The sequence below is a fragment of the Panulirus ornatus genome, chromosome 20 (genome assembly GCF_036320965.1).
Source record: "Panulirus ornatus isolate Po-2019 chromosome 20, ASM3632096v1, whole genome shotgun sequence".
In the NCBI taxonomy this organism is placed as follows: Eukaryota; Metazoa; Arthropoda; class Malacostraca; order Decapoda; family Palinuridae; genus Panulirus; species Panulirus ornatus.
Window position 1 is genome coordinate 7021484 of NC_092243.1, and position 14597 is coordinate 7036080.

Here is a 14597-nt window from a genome sequence, read left to right on the forward strand (position 1 = left end):
GGAAGACTCGTCTATTCATCTTCAAAAGCAAAGGGGGAGGAGTGGGGCCCCCTCGAAGCGGCGGGAGGAAACCGCAAGTGGAACGATACATTGCTGAAGAGTCCGTAAGCCTGTGAAGATTCAGGACGGCCCTGCCTCTACTGCCCTACCACCACCACCACCCCTCCCGGCCTCCCTTCCCGCCGCCTCCTCCCCCTCAAAGTGAGAATATTCACAGGTCTGAGTCCCCAGAGACCCGACGAGTTTTGGAAGCGAAAGCAGACGGTCTAGACAACTGGCGGGACCCGCGCGGCAAAGATCTCCCTTTTTTTTTCTCTCTCTTTTTCCCTTTTTTTTTTTTTTTTTTACTATTAGGAAGGCAATTTAGGCGCTTTGATTTTCTAGCTGAAGGATCCTAGTTGGCGTTTTGGACGTAATTGCATGAATATTTAAGTGGGGGTGAGGGGGTGTGTTTGGAGGGAGGTGGGACTTGACTGAGGCGTTGCAAGCTGTACTTTGCTGACGTTCTACAGCCGATGGTCTGAGTGGGAGGTAGGGGGAAGGGTTTGGGTAAGGAGGGGTTAGTTAGGGTGGTGGTGGTGGTGATGGGAGATGTACAGGGTGCAAAAAGGCGCCAGGGTGCGTTCCTCTTGGTCGTTAGGTCTTGTGGCACTGGATGAAGACGGGTGGTGAGGCAGGACAACATTACATATATCTATAATCCCCCGCCCCGGGGTTCAAGGGTGGTAGAGGGTGACTAAAAGGAGCGGGAAATCTTCCTTCCCTCCTGTATTACCGTGTATTACCATGTCTTTAGAAGACAAGTTACCGAGTGAGTAAATAGACAGAATAGAGGCTATGTACACAAAACCAAAAGAAACATGGAATATATATACATAAAAGACACACATAAGGAATGGAAGCAATCTCTATCTTGTAACTCAGCTCCAAGGCAACACATACCGCTTGCCCACAACATCTCAACATCAGGGCAACACACAGATCCAACACAGATAAGACAGCCGAAGGCAGAGGACACAAGGTAAGCCTTTTAGCAAACACAAACACGTACAAGTCTCAAGAGCGAAGCTGTGTCACAAGACCTTGTGTGGTAGTCCAGCTGAACGAGCGTCGGGTCACTTGGCAAGGCCTTGATGTAGTTCCTGGTAAGGAAGCTATGGACGAAGATCTCAAAGAGGACGACTAACTGGTGGCGAACGCCCTGTCTCAAAGCCAGTGTGATCACTTGTGTCTTATAACCTGCAGTTTCCCCGTGGTGTTAGGTACTGTTTACCTTTCCTAGTGGGGGCCATTCCCTCTTTGTATGTATATTACCTTTAAGGCTTCACTTGCTTCTCAATGCTACATGAATAATCTGAACTATGGTTTAACCCCAAAGTCTCACAACACGTGAGAATGATGTGGTAGATATGAATACATTATTTCTGGAATATCATATACGAGTTTCTTTAACTTCATGTTCGAAATAATACAGGACATGAATTGTTTTTATGTGGCAGGACATCACAAAGCAAAGCTCTTACTTAGAATGTGATGTACAAACATGTTAGGTCCAAGTTCTGCAATCTCCGACGACTTTTCCTCTTCTATTTCTAAATCAGCATCTAATAGATGACCTATGAAAATCAGACCAAAATGATAAACATCTCCCTAAATATTAGGACTAGAAGCTTTTTGTTTTAAACTATCTTGAAGTGCTTTATGATGCAAATGTCGCGATTCAAAGTCACTTAATAATTTGTGTGGAAAGTACCAGAACACGAGGAACTTCATTATATATATCATCTCCGTTTGCAAAACGAGACGTATATGCCTTTGCATATAAGTGTTGAAGGTGTGAATCTTCCGAAACATGTTACACAAGGAATACCAATCAAGCTCTCCTGAACTGGGCATATAAGTAAGAAGACCTGGTTCCTCCTGTAGAAGGTGTTGAGAGCTTCGTTGACGTTTGTACAAGACATCCCATCTGGACGTGGCGACGAGGAGTTGTAGAAGACGATACAAGGATGTAAGGGTTTTTATGGAGTAGGAGGTAAACACGACCACATCCCCAGACACAATCACAATACCGCCCCCAAAAAAACTGTCTGGTAGGGGCTACGGCTGCTACAGAGAGAGAGAGAGGGAACTAGGCATCATTAAATACCCTGACATTTAGCAATGAAAATATAGATAATCAATACGACATGGTGTGGCAATGAATGATCATAGGGCTGTCCTCAAACGTACACCTTGAGAAGAACGAAACCATAATTAAGACCACGAAAGAGAAGTTTTAGATCACTGACCTATCATAAGGAAGGACTCGTCCCGTACCAGACGATAAATCCATCTTGGCTGTGCCCACGTCAAATGCCAATCACTCTCAACTGACACAGAGTTACGGACAGCCATCCTAACGACCAAACGACACACACAGCTCATAGGGGACGAGTCAAACAGACAGGGAACAAGGTAGTTCGTTACCTTAAAGAAAAAAAAAAAGGCCTCCAGTACCTTATCGACATCCACAACATTATTCTTAACAAAGGACAGTTTCCCCTAAGGTTTGATAAGGCCAGGTTAACATATCTCCCCGAACCAGGAATGCCAGATACTGACCCATGGTACTAACGACCCAACTACCCTTTTAGATGCACTTGGGTCAATTATTTGACACCCAGGAAAAAAAAAAAGAAGAAAAGAAACACTACAACCGCAGTCATTATAGCCTTCCCTAAGGGTTGGAAGCAGCGCTTCCTCTGCAAGCTCGATCGCTGCAGAGAAAAAAAAGATATATTAATCAGAGACCGACGACGGATGATATACCGCAGGCTCACACACACACAATGAGACATAAGCAGAAGGCCGCGACGATATGTGGACGAGAGGCCTCCAATACAAACCGCGACAGATAGGCATGTCAGAAATTACAGAGAGAGAGAGAGAGAGAGAGAGAGAGAGAGAGAGAGAGAGAGAGAGAGAGAGAGAGAGAGAGAGAGAATTTTACTGTGTAATATTCGCGTGCAGCTCACCGCCCCCGTCATAACCATAAACCCTGGGCAACGTCACCGAAATTTCCATTAATAACTGGGGTGCCACAAGGTAACGTCCCGTCACTAACGCTGTTTATATCTCACGCAGCAGCAGACGTTCCTACCCTCTCCTTCCCCACACCTCTTGTCGGTGCCATAAGCATGGACGTCTCTTAGGCAGGACGAACGCCACAGAGGAGATGATAATGTTCGTAAAGCAACACACACACACACACACCAGCTTTGGACAGTCACACCAATCCCAGCCTTAAAGGCTGTGAGAGACGCGGGACGACAACACAAATGTGAACAATGTCGCAACTGTGTCACTAGGGGTGTAGTGTGTATAACTTTGCGACAGGGTAACTGGATACTGCACCGGGGTTTTAATAACAGGCTGTATAAACAAAAGAGCTGCATGCATTAGAGCAAGCCTTGCTAAAATATGTATACATTCTTGCTAATCTTCAGAGAACGCGAAAACTACATCTATTTCTTCTTCCCTGCTATGACTACCCTTGTTAGTACACTATTCCCTCCTCTCCACTCACACTGATTCCAGATCACGCATGCTGTAGCTACAGAAACTACAAAAAAAAGGAAAAAAATAAATAAGGCTCTGGGATTTTCAATGACGTCAAATTCGTCTGATTTTAAGAAAGTCTCGCTGACCAACATATTACTTAAGGAAAAGCCTGTTGGTATGGTACTTAAGAGAAGCAACATTTCAAAATAAGTTGGAACTTAGAAAGTCAACGGAGATGCAACACAAAACCTCAATTGCAACACAAAATATGGAACACACCCAGTTTCCACTGAAGAAGCCTCAGTACCCATGTCAGGGAAGCTCCGGTCATCCACCGATATACACACCTTGAACAGCTCTTGTCAGCTGATTATCCTTCCCAAACCAACACACAACATCACGATACAACAACCTCCTCCTCCTCACCTCCTCCCCCTCCTTCTAAGTCTGCCGGGAGTCTATCAATAAGGCACCAGAACTACGTCACCACAAAGCCACCTCCACACCTCCATAAAACTTACACCAGAGACCTGTACATTCCGAAAGTTCCCTTCTTTATCTTGACTACACACCTTCCTTGTCCAACACATAGTGTTCTCCCCCCAACTCCTGACCACGAAGCATAAAGCTTAGCGGCGGGGGATGTCCCTCAATAAGCTGTAAGGCCAGAAAAAGAAAATAAGGGGAGACTTTACTTTCCCTAAATCTTATGACTTACAGATAGACCTTGTAAACACTCAAACCTTCAATCCCATAGTCTTAAGAATTTCGAGGCCATAAACCAGACCCATCATTTTCTAACTAGAAAAATCAGCGTGTTCTACTTCACTCTGAAGCCAATGACACACCTAACCACTTACAACTTGCTAGGTACACTTATAACGTATAACTTACACACTTACACACACACGCCAGATCTGGAGTAATATTCCAATTCCAAGACAATCAAGACCTTGCCTCTCCTTACCCCATAATATCACATGATGAAGGTTGATGGGCCAGCCATACACGCCCATACGCCACTCCCGCATGACACGCAACGGTATAATATGACTCCTCATGATGCACACACTTTATACAATGGCTTCCGGAGACATACTGTAGGAGGAGACATCGATCCGAGGTCGTGTATAACATGCTACACTGATGATACCGGGTTGTGCACGGCAATGTGGTTGTGTAAGATACACGAGAAATGTATCAGTCTGTATACAATGGTCTTCTATGATTAACTATACATTATTTGGTTGCCTATTTTATATATGTATATATAGGACATACAAACCTCCAACAGCTAGGATCGAACTCGGGATCCCTGTGTCACAGGCGGGAATGCTACCGCTAGGCTATGGGCCCATAGCCTAGAGGCTGAAAACACCGCTTCTCGTCCGATCAGCGAAGTTAAGCAGCGTTGGGTCTGGTTAGTACTTGGATGGGTGACCGCCTGGAAACACCAGATGCTGTTGGCATTTAATTTTTTGTATCCCTGGGGATAGGGGAGAAAGAATACTTCCCACGTATTCCCTGCGTGTCGTAGAAGGCGACTAAAAGGGAAGGGAGCGGGGGGCTGGAAATCCTCCCCTCTTTTTTTTTTCTTTTTTTTTTTCAAAAAAATGGAACAGAGAGGGGGCCAGGTGAGGATATTCCGTCAAAGGCCCAGTCCTCTGTTCTTAACGCTACCTCGCTAACGCGGGAAATGGCGAATGGTATGAAAGAAAAGAATATATATATATATATATATATATATATATATATATATATATATATATATATATATATATATATATATATATATTGGAAAGGATCACAATTTTGCGAGTGATCAAGATATTCGTACGAGTCCACGGGGAAAATGAAACACATGATTTAGACAATCACATGTTTACCAAATGGCGTCCTAGCTTCGTCTCTTCGATGTATATCAACTGACTGTTATATTTCTCTCTTGTGTCTCCCCTGATGATGTGATTATTACACGAAAGTGCACTTGGGAACTTTTCGTGTTTCATTTTCCCCGTGGACTCATACGAATATATATATATATATATATATATATATATATATATATATATATATATATATATATATATATATGGGGGAAAATGTATGCCTTCGTAGAGGATGACAACCACAGGCCTGGACAAGCCACGTCACAACACCAGACCAGCAAAAAGGATGACCCAGAAACACACAGCCAAGCCACCACCCACGCACGCCCACCACCTCAGCAGCAGCAGCAGATTACGACCCTTGAACACAGCCATACAGAGGAAGCCGTGGCGTGACTCATTAACCAGAAGGTCAATACACCGGCACTCTGTCATTGGCACCCCGACCACCTGCCCCTTTGTCCTCGAGTCGATCCGCCGAGCACGCATTTATCTTGGGGTCAGGCCGGCCAGCTAACGGTAGCCTGGGAACGCTGTAATTATCGCCATGCCCTTTTATGCCTCTCACACTCTTTTGTAAGAGAGGCATCGCTTGAGGAGCGTCGTCACCTGGGGGACCCGTGGCCTCTCAACTGGAAGATGACAGCTCGGCGTATGGACACACACACACACACACACACACACACCATCGTCGCATTTGGGAGATCCGTCGAAACTGTCGGTTTTTAAGGTCACTAACGATCGAGGGTGATTTGAGGGACAGCAGTAATCATTTTATATATATATATATATATATATATATATATATATATATATATATATATATATATATATATATATATATATACATATATATATGTATGCTGTATACAAACACACGTTTATATAAAGTCTGAACTTTATATCCCCACCCCACCGACTTCAAGACGGGCACTTGATTTAAAACAGAAACACATCTTGGAATTTTCCTTTTTGACATTCCTGCGGACGTCACGCACGGCTGAAGACCCAATTAACAAGATTATTGATCCTCCTCCAACATTCTGCTCTGCTCGCTTCAACCACTCCCGAACTCGCTATGTGACTTCGCAGACATTTGCTCCTTCACCTGCGGGTGTATGACGGGCATAACCCAGACTCTCGTGTGTGGAGAGCTACATCAAACGATGAAGATTTGGTCAGATCAACTCTTGATTAATGCTTAGAAGACCTTACCTCAGGGTGTGACAGACGACTATACCTCCTCACGATGGAGGTAATGAGACGTCTACATACCCTCGAAGCCTCAGCAGGACAACCCAGTGAGGCTCAGCCTTGCTGCCATAGATACTTATTACTAGCCTAAGCTAAGCTTGGCCCAGCCCTAGGCTAAGCTTGGCCTAGCCCTATGGAGGGGGCCTTACCATGGACGGTCCCCCTTACCAGGGACACCTAGGACCTTCCTCGCCAAAGCCTGACTGGTACGTAATGTCACTGGCTTTTGTTCAACCTGTATGTAACAGGCAATCATCCCCTTACAACCACCACCCTCCCTCCCTCGTCTCCTCCCCTCTTAGTCAACTGCACTTCTTCCCTCACTCCCCCCCTCCCTCCCCACTACCGCCTCCTCCTCCTCTCCCTCTATACCCTCCAAACAACCGCCCTATCCCTCCCCTAACTTGAAACTCCAATATCACTCTTACGGAACCGGGTCAAAAGGTGGTTCTTTCCACACCCCCTCCTTCAACCTCCCACGCCTCTCTCGATCCAAAACCCCCCCACCCACACACCCACCCACTCACCCACCCACTACCACCACCACAACCCCCCCCCCCCCCAACCCCTCCTGTTGCTATTGTGGCATTAATGAGGTCATGGAATAGTTTTCAATTACTTGAGCACATGTTGATTCCCAGACGATGAAAAATGGCCCGGGGGGGGGGGGGGGGGGGGAGAGAGAGAGAGAGAGGTGACATCAACGGCGGGGCTTAGCGGGTATTCACTCGGGGGCGATGACGCTCACCGGACCCCATACATCATTCACCAGAAGTATAAATGATGAATAATTTCACACGCTCTAAATTGGGCGTCTCATGTCCACCGGTCATGATACGGGGCGGGTGGAACCCCAGCGTGGGGGCCCCGCCCCAGACCTCCAGGAAGAGAACGTCATAAAAAGAAATTTCTCAAAAAGAGAGAGATCTCAAGTCAGTCTTAACACGCCGGCCTTTTCTTGATTACTGTTTAAATTCGTAAAAAATCATTGCCTCCTCCTCCTCAGTCCTCCTGCTGGTGGTGGTGGGGGAGGAGGAGGAGCACATACGACAGGGGAGCTCCAGGCAAAGACGGTTGATCATCAAAGACTCATGTAGGAAAGAGCAGTATGCAGCGCAATTGTCTCCTTACATCTGCTCTCGTCTTGTGAGAAATGTATGAGGTAATTCACTGCTACTGCGACTGCTGTTGCCTTCTTGTTATTGCCCGGAGCTGAAGCTCTGTGTGTGTGTGTGTGTGTGTGGGTGTGTGCTGTCTCAATCGTGTCCAGTGCGCCTTGTGGTTACCTGAAGACCTGTGGTTTGTCCTGGGGTCTGCGCATGTGATGGGGGCTATTGTGTCGTCATCATGTGTGTGATGGGGTGGAGTCTATCGTCTTAAATCCTATATGTGAGTCGAGGGGAGGAACTGTATCGTTCTCGATCCCATAGGTGGAGTGTTGGAGCACCCAGAGTTGAAGTCGTCCCCATCCAGCACGTATGTTAAGATGGGGGTGGGTTGGAGGGCCTTGCCTTGCAAGACAGTAGGTATTACGCTTTCAGTAATGGTAAAGTTCACAGCCAGCCAGCATTCACCTGAGGGAGGCGTGAATAAGACATATCTTCACTACAATGTGGACAGCAAACCAGATGGTAAATACTCCTCTGGTATTCTACACAGTATTAAACTTACACGAACGACCCTAAGAATATCGTGGGTGTGTTTTTTTTCTTTTCAAAGATCGATGCATACGAGCAAGAGGGGACAATCATCAAGATAATTGTCAATATGTGCTTTGCTGAAGCATAAAACATTGGATACAGATTGAATTTTTTGGATATGTTAAGCCATTCGTTGTTATATTCATTTCTCTCTCATCTTTATCAACATTTTCTCTTCTATTCCTCTGAATTCAGATCTAGTTCCTCTTTCTATCACTGATGAAATTCATGAATATCATAAGAATTCTGCTCCAAAAATGTCATTCTGTCCTGACGTACAGCATTTACAGATACCGATGATCATCCAGCATTTCTTTTCTTTCTTTGGCGTCGACGCCACCCTGTTTCGCCAAGCCTACTCACTTGTCCCTGTTTGTTCCAGGTTTCTGGGTGGCTAGACCGCCTCTAGTTGGCCAGAGAGCACCTTAAGCTCCAAGTCTCTCACGATCGCGATAGTCTTTTGGGAGACCAGAGCCGCTAAACTCTCCCCAACACAGACTACGAGGCCTACCACACAGCCTAGCCATAAACAATGTCGTGCTCACATTTAGTGGAGCCATAACGGGACCCCAAAGCCTAGCTGACATCATCTGAACCGTCATTACTGACTCCCTCCTTCCTTCTCTTTCGTATCCTCCCTCCTTCTTCCCCTTCTCTCCTCCCTTCATCTACGAATAGGCACCGGTAGATCGGCCGAGGCTCGCGTGTGGCACGGCCTATTGCCCTGCAATGACCAAACGATCGTGGCGGCGGACCTGCCCTGCCAGTTGGGTTGTTTCCGGCGGGGTCAGGCAGGAAATCACGGACGTAGACCGACGCACGCATGCACGCACGGGCGGAGGCACTGGTGTTAAGGGGAAAGGAGGGATGGAAGGATGGTTGTGGTAGTGGTGGTGCAGCGATGAGAGGGGGATCGAAACATGTGAAAATAGTATTCCATCCCTGATCAAACTACTGTCTTTTTTTTCACCACATACGCTTCTCACATCTCGATTCTTTATCTACCCTTCAGATACGAGATATATTCCCATTGCTCCCCACTGTGGATCTCGAGTCTCCCAACTTTCATGTCATCTATATTTGCTGATACGTTTTGTATCGTTCCCTCTCCCCTCCACACATTTCCTCCAGGTACATACAGCGCCTCATTTGACTTTCCTACCACAAGGCATTGTTTTTCTTCCCATCTTGAATCCCATCCACCACAGTGGAATCGGTACACACCACAGGGGGTTGGGTCTTTTAGGCTCTGCCTCGGGATGGTCCCTGGGGGAGCCAAGGGGTTCTCCCCTTTCCCTCCCTAAACGACGTGGAAGAGATAATCAAAGATCCGACAAGCAGTTCCCGACCATCACAGTCACTCTTCCAACAAAATTCTCTCTCTCTCTCTCTCTCTCTCTCTCTCTCTCTCTCTCTACTACGATCAAACTTTCTACCCCTTTTAAGGTCCTCCGACCACAATCATACTTGTATCTCCTCTAACTGGGATCGACCCTCCCAGTTATCTTCCCCCGATCCCTTGAAGCGCCATTTTTTTTAGGCACTTTGGAAAAGTTCAGCTCGTCATCCCTTACTCGGCTTCTTTCCTGATTTTCCCCCTTGGACGTGGATGGTCTCGTACGCTGCGCTGAACGCATAGCGGAGGTGAATCTACCTCGGATGGAATTCCACATGTCGAAGCGTGACATTTCAAGGCTAAAGTGAGGAACTGAATACCAGTCCTGGTATACATTATACGTCAAGCAGTCAGTACAGGACTACTAATACCACAGTGGCAAGACTGAGGGTTGGGCTAACGTCGTAATGACGTACTTCGTCCAAACTTACGAAAAAAAACCTAGCTCGTCATTTTCAAAATACCATTGAAAACTCACAAACAACAGTGTATCACAAATAAACAATGAATAACATGAAGAAGAGTAATATAAATAATGTAATGCCATATAAATCACAAACTATACATATTCTCACTTACCTGACCACTAGTATATTTACAATTCTCTCCCTCTATGTTTCCCGTCAGTCATCTGACTGACTAAGTCCACCTACTTGCCCTGTTATCTCATCCCCTCCCCAACACCAATCACTCATACTGGTCTTTGGATCCCTACCTCCTCCTCCTCCTCCTCCTCCACCTCTTACACCACTGGTAAGTCTACACCCACTTGCTCCCCTGGTGTATATCAACGTCGTACTTACCTCACAGTAAGGTCTATGACGACCATCCTCTCGCCGTGGAGGCTCTGTCGTCATACCAGTCGGGCGCGTAAAGCCATCCAGTTCTCCAGTACAGCAAGGTCCGCTGCTGATGAAGATGGCTTTCATTAATACAATTTATCCATAAACAAAAAATATAAGAATGTTATAGTTGCAGTAATGATAATGGTAATGATGTAGTAATGAACAGGCCTTTCTCCACTATAGTCCTTAGCTGGAATTTGATAAGTCGGGTGTCAGTGGAGGATATACCCTGGAGGTCTTATTCTCATGGATAACTACATTCCTCAATAAATAGGTAATTATCTGTCAAGGTAAAGTACTTTGTGGTAGCGAATTCCACGCTGACCAGGGCAGCCATCTTTCACAAAAAGACATACAATACATTTTCCTAATTTACCGAAAAGGTGTTGATATTTAGTGCAATCGAGTCAACTCACTAATTCGTTACTTAGTTAATTACAGCAATATAAACGAGACAGTCTTTCTCCAGAAACGAATTCTGACAAACGAAATCAAAGTGGCACATATGTTCCTGGTATATGTGGTGAGTTATGGCGTCTGGTCACCAATCATTTCTGGCCATACAAAGTTAAACCTTGAAGAGAGAGAAAAAAGAAATCTAATCACTTGGGGAACGCTGGTGCAGACCTTGACATCAAACCCCACAAAACCAGAGTCACTGTTGCATAAGGGCGACCTCCACTTGGTGGATAAGTGAAGCATCCGTCGACAGAAGTCTCTGTATCATGTTATTGACTCTGTGGCTGAGGATGAACTCAAGCATTGCCTGGTTATGATGCTTTTACCACTCAGCAGCGACTCAGGCTGGCCAGATAACGAGAGAGACGCGAGTTTAAACTCATAAACTGTATCCTAATCAGCTTGAGGGAAGAAACCTTGGGGATGTCTCGGGAAACGAGATCAAGGTTATGATATGGAGGACTGATCGTAGGAGGGTCGGTGTGTGGCACTATATGCTCAGGGGTGGTGTGTGTGTGGGTGTGGGTGTGGCTGGCTGGCTGCTGCCGGGTCGGTTAGGGATAGTGCCAGGGGTGGCAGCAGTGTGGCGTCTTGGGAGGTACTCGTCTGTACAGAGGGTCGCTTCTTCGGCACCTGACGAATTCCGAATCGAGTGAGAGCAACCTCTCTCTCTCTCTCTCTCTCTCTCTCTCTCTCTCTCTCTCTCTCTCTCTCTCTCTCTCTCTCTCGTCACCAAGCTTCAGCTCAAGAAAACTGAGACTGAATAAAGCGAATGATTGATGCATTCATCATCGGCAGTGTCATGTCTGCTGAACGCAGAATCTTTATTTCTAGTCTGAAGAACAGTAATGGCAAGGGGTAGTAGGAAAGGGGGGGGGGGCTACGTAGTAGGTAAGGGGGATGAGGAGACTATGCAGGTGTCGAACCAGCTTCTGAAACAGTGAGCAGTGATTCGGGAGAGAGAGAGAGAGAGAGAGAGAGAGAGAGAGAGAGAGAGAGAGAGAGAGAGAGAGAGAGAGAGAGAGAGTGGGATGAGAAAACGAACGAACCACAACTAAGATACTAGATCGTGTTGTGCTTCAGGTGCAAAAAAATGCTTATGGAGAAGTGTTATAGCACAGGTGGAAGAGACGTGCATATAATTGGTGTCACAGGGATGCACGACCGGTGCAGAAGGGAGAAAAGTAATCGTTTTCCTTTTTTGTTAGACAGAAGAGCCATGTTTGTATGGTACTTGATGCAATAACAGAGATTAATAAATTGACACACACACACACACACACACACACAAGTTTACCAAATGGCGTCCTAGCCATGTCTCTTCGTTGTATATCAACTGACTGTTATCTTTCTTTCTTTTATCTCCCCTGATGATGTGATTATTACACGAAAGTGCACTTGGGAAATAATCGTGTTTCACTTCCCCGTGGACTCATAGGAATATATATATATATATATATATATATATATATATATATATATATATATATATATATAGTTTGGGGATGATGATGATATATATATATATATATATATATATATATATATATATATATATATATATATATATATATATCATCATCATCCCCAAACTACATAAGAAAGCACCTGGCAACAGTTCTCCTAAAATGTCTGTAACATGTTAACCAACAGCCTTTCACTCTTATCCAGCTAATTACACCATGAGCAAACACAACCTAACTTGCGACCCATCAGCGTCGAACCCCCGTCCTCGTTATCGAGGTCTGGTCCGCCAGCGTACGGTCCACACTCGCACCCAAACCTTAATCCAGCCCCCCCCCCTCCCCCTCCCCCCCGGGTTAACCCTCAAGGGTGATTTAACGCGACAGCTTGCGTGTATTACCCTGACGTCATCGAAGTACGTCCAGGATCAACAACGTATTCCCAGTGCAGACGAGGGTCTGGGGTGGTTTTGACAGGCACTTCGTTCTTAACCTCCTCCAAATAGAACCTATCTAGCGCCCCCTCACCAGCCCAGTAATTATTAACCTCCGCTCGCCCCCCAACTCCCCAGCACCACACTAAACCTTCGGATAATAATGATATGCAAGAAGTTTATTCCCGAGTTCCAGCCAAGAGCTGGTTGACTTTACGTGTTCTTGTCACCAGGAGGGAGGCGAGGGAGCGAGGGAGGGAGGGAGGGAGGGGTCGACTAAGCAGGCAGTTTAGCAGCAGCAGCAGGAGGGGGTGTGGGTGGGTTTGGCTGGTTGGGGAGGTCGATCGTGCTGAGCTTCGTCCCTCCTCCCCTCCGGTGTCAGGGGGTCACTGTAGTTAAATAGTTGCAGGGAGAGACAGAGGACGAACGCGGGGGAGGGAGGAGGGGATGGATAAAGGAAGGAATTAAGGTAGAAAAAAAGAAAGAGAATAATGATAGCAATGTCGATGATTATAATGATAATGATGGTAATTCTTTTATCTATATCTGTTTGTCTTCCTCAGCTTACTGAAGCGGCGTCAGGAAAAGACGAACAATGGAGTCATTTGCATACATCCAGCCGCTAGCTGTCATATACAATGTACAAACACCAGAGACTACCGTCCTCAATCATGCACTACACACTATACCAAGTTAAGGCTGACCGCTTCGTATATTCTCTTCCTGCACGTTGCCCCCCATATACCACATCGCTTCATTCTTTTTTTTCTTCACTCCCGAGTGTTCAGTTCCTGATACTGCAATGCCTCACTTCCTCCATCCTCCCCTCTCCTCAGTCTCTTCCTTTCTAATCTTTCTTCAGTTTTCGACACATACATTAACTTTGCCAATCTCTCTTCGCTCCATACTTCCAAACCATTACAGCAGGTATCTCAATCATAGTGAATTTACTACCACCTCTCTCTCTCTCTCTCTCTCTCTCTCTCTCTCTCTCTGAAGATGCTATTTCTTACACGATCAACCCCCCGCTTGCCACTTATCATCCTCAGACACTTCAAAACATTGCTAGATACACTAATCTTAATGTAGGATTGAAACTGAACCCCCTAGGATCACACCTCCCTAATTTCAACCACTCCTCTCCCACCAGCTACTTTATGAAGAAGGCATTCCAAAAAGGAGAGTACGACAGCTCGCGTCGGTGGCGACTAAGAACTCCCATTTACTTATCTCCTCCACTTTTCAAACAGTAACTTTGTATGTGTGTGTGTGTGTGTGTGTGTGTGTGTGTGTGTGTGTGTGTGTGTGTGTGTGGAGAGGGTAGATACAACGCCCCCTCAGGTACGCGAGGAACAAGACGAAGAAACACACCCAACTATTCAACATGTATCACACACACACACACACACACACACACACACACACACACACACACAAACATATACACCGTGTGTTTGTTGTGAGGGAGAGATCGCACACACTGTTTACCTCTGTTGACGAGAGGTAATACAAGAAACACAAGGAGCGATATAGAACATGTATTACACACACACACACACACACACACACACACACACACGTATTATTTACCGACGACAGTCGATGCCTTTTCAC

At 45.9% G+C, this 14597-nt stretch overlaps 1 pseudogene; it reads left to right on the forward strand.

Annotated features, from left to right (window-relative positions):
- Positions 1-4895: 4895 nt before the first annotated feature.
- On the forward strand, positions 4896-5012 carry LOC139756178 (5S ribosomal RNA; annotated as a pseudogene).
- The last annotated feature ends 9585 nt before the right edge of the window (positions 5013-14597 follow it).